Raw genomic sequence first — 3,342 nt, 5'->3', positions numbered from 1 at the left:
GGGCCGGCCGAGCTGGGTTGCGCCGGCCCGGCACTGGAGACCCGCGGCGGGTCCGGGGAGCGGCTCGCGGACTGGTTCCTCTGCCGGCCCCACCACGTGGGCGGCTGCGGGCGGCGGCCAGGGCGCGTGCTCGGTGCGGGGCTGCGGGGGCCCCGGAGGCCAAGGGGGCGTGCCGGGGGGCCCCCGGAGGATGCGCTCGAGGCCTGGGGCCGAAGTCTCCCGGCCGGGCTCTCGGCACGCGGACACGCCGCGCCCGATCGCCGAGCGGCCACTGCGGGAGCCCACCCGCACCTGCTCGCGTCCTTCCGGGCGCGTCTGTCTTCCCTCCTTTGCTCCGTAAAGGACTGGAAACTAGCGCCCGCCCGGTCTCCTCCGTGGTTTTCTTGAAGGTGCCCGAGGAGGGGTTTCCCCAAAGAGAGCCTGCCCCTGGACTGCCATCTAATGAATAAATGCTGCGGAAACCAGGTCCTTAAAGCGGGAAACAGCCCAGCGAGATCTAGAGAGAGGAGTTTGAAATACGTGGACTTTTAAACATAGTGATTGGACCACGTGTCGCCTTTAATGTGGTCCGGCTTCATGACTCAGGCTAATTGATGTCAACAGTAAATAAAAAGAAGATGGCTAATAAGAATTGTGGATGTCGAGATGTAGAAGTGTTTGTCTCATAAATAATCAGGCTGTCTGGTAAGATCGGATCTGTTCTAAAGGAAAGTAGATTTCCTTTTTTACTCTAATTGTAAAAGATTTCGACGTTACATTATGCATCCCATCGTTCGTAAATAATTTTTTTAATTAAGAGCTGAAAACAAATCAAAAGCTATTATAATGGAAACCTAGCCCTTTCCCCCCTATATTTATTCCCTACATCATTTGCCTCTTGGAAATTTTTAGCTCAATTCAGTGAGTCAGTTGGATAGAAGGAAATAAATCTTTTCTTACTTAAGTCATTCATATGGGATTGTTTTGTTTAACTGAAATTCAGCTTAATTTTAAAATGTTCCAGTTTTAGATATTCCTGGACATTAACAAAGAAAGAAGGAAATTAGAATCTTTAAAAAGAAATTGAAACTTAGCACGTGTCATTTTAAAAGTAGGCACTGCCATATGAATAATTAAAATTTGATCTACTTATATTTTTAAATTTTATTTTAAAATATTTCTCCAGACAATACCCTACATGAAGTTGGTCTTGATGCCTACAGATCCATTTTGCAATTAAATGTAAAGGAATATCAATAGCATATCTTCATTGTATTTAGTATTCAGGATTTTACAATACATCTAAATTAAGACAAAAGTTTAGAGTTGAGTTTTTAAAGGAATGATGCTAATATAAAATCTTTAAATACTACACAATATAGTTTTAGTATTAGTAAATTCATTCATTTGTCCCTGAGAACATAAGAGATATATGAAATAAAGAGAAATGCATACAGTTACTTAAATTGTAGGATTTTTTTTTTTAAGAAAATGACTTTTCCTCTGTGATTTTTTAAAATGTTGTTTTATCCTAAAGTACTAAGATGTCAATAAGATTAAATTATTTTAGATAGTTAGATTTTTTAAGTATATGCCTTAATATTTAGACAGAATCAAAATTTAGATTGCCTTTCAGCTCTACCTTGATTACACATAGAAGGTGATTTGTATTTTCTTCAATTATTACATTCTACATACCAAAGTCAAACTTATTTTTTCAACCTTGGAAATAAAACCACATAGTAAAACATTGATTGGAGTCTTTACAACTGCACTGCCAATGTGTCACACGTTTTGTTTTATGCAGTTTTCCTCAGGTATCCTATAAATTTCCCTTATTTTGGAACTGAAGCTGGTTGCTCATTTTCACTTTATAAAAACTGTTTACTTGAAAAGAGTTGTATCTCAAATTACTGGGCTAAATGTACCAGGTTCCCCCCCCCCACCCCCACCCCACCCCCGCTCAATGGAATATATATGGAGTGAAAAATATGAGAAACACTGCAAATGACAGTTGACAGGTAATACAATGTATTGTGATATATTCCCAGGAAGGAATGTCATGCAACAGTAAGTGAATAAACTACAGCCACACGCAACACCAGCAGATCTCTGAAACACAATGTTAGGTAAAGAGATGCAAGTTCTGAAAAGCTGTACACATACTCCCATTTTGACAAAGCTCTTAAAAGGGAAAACAAGAACCACCAGGCAAATTTTAAAGCAAAATATCTAAATACAGACTATAATATTTTTGTTTTGTTTTGCTTTGGTTTTATCTTAGCAAGGGGATTCATGAGGAGCACAAAACCCAGGATCTTGGTTACTTCCGGGAGAAGTGGAGCAAACCGCTAAGCTCATGCAGCGTTCCTGGAGACACGTTCATCCTCGGATGGGCTGGTAGACTTACAGATTTCCGTTTTTTAATTATGCTTATAACTAACACATATGTTACACATATTTCTGTATGTATAAAATATTAAAGAAAATAAGACAAAAATTATGAGAGAGATTCATGAAAGATCATCCCAGGTGTCCAGTAGGATTCTTCCAGATTCCAAGCTGTTTGTATAAACAAATCAGAAGCATTAAATAATTACTAAAATTGTATAGTTAATCAAGGTCTTATTCTTAAGGATATATTTCAAAGAATAACTACCCATATCCTATCAATGAAATTCAAGACAAAAACAAATCATGAAACAAAAAATGTCAGAGAATTGACTTCGTAAATAATCAGGTTCATTAATTGAGTGCATTATGTAAACTGTCTGGCAGTTTCCTGTGAGGTTAAATAAATACCTAACTCATGATCCAGCAATTCTACCCCTAGCTATTTAACCAAAAGAAATGAAAATATATCCACAAAGAGACCTATATGGGAATGTTGATAGTTGCTTTGCTCCTAATAGCAAAAAACTGGAAACGACCCAAATGTACCTCAAAAGGGAAAAGGGCAAACAAATTGTGATCTATCCATTCAACGCAATACCGGATACTAATAAAAAAGAAAGAACTATTAATGCATACAAAAGCATAGATGAGCCTCAAAAGCATGGTAGCGTGTGCATTCATCAAAACAAGTCAAACTGTACACTTAAGATAGATGCACTTCGTTGTGTGTAATTATATCTAAATTTTAAGTTTTAAAGAGTCCATTATGTAATTTAGAAATTTTGCAGCTGTTCTAAAAAAGCTTAGCACAATGCTTTCCGTTTTTGCTATTATGTGAGTTAGTAGAGCTCATCTCCAACCTCCATGCCCACAGCTGTCTCTGCAAATAAATACACTTTCAGAGATACATCTGCCCAAGGTCCCCTACAAAGGGCCTGAGCTGAAGAAGCCACCAAGGGGTCTCCACAA

The sequence above is a fragment of the Bison bison genome, unplaced genomic scaffold, assembly GCF_000754665.1.
Source record: "Bison bison bison isolate TAMUID 2011002044 unplaced genomic scaffold, Bison_UMD1.0 scf7180017864224, whole genome shotgun sequence".
In the NCBI taxonomy this organism is placed as follows: Eukaryota; Metazoa; Chordata; class Mammalia; order Artiodactyla; family Bovidae; genus Bison; species Bison bison.
Note: the sequence above shows the minus strand (reverse complement) of the source record.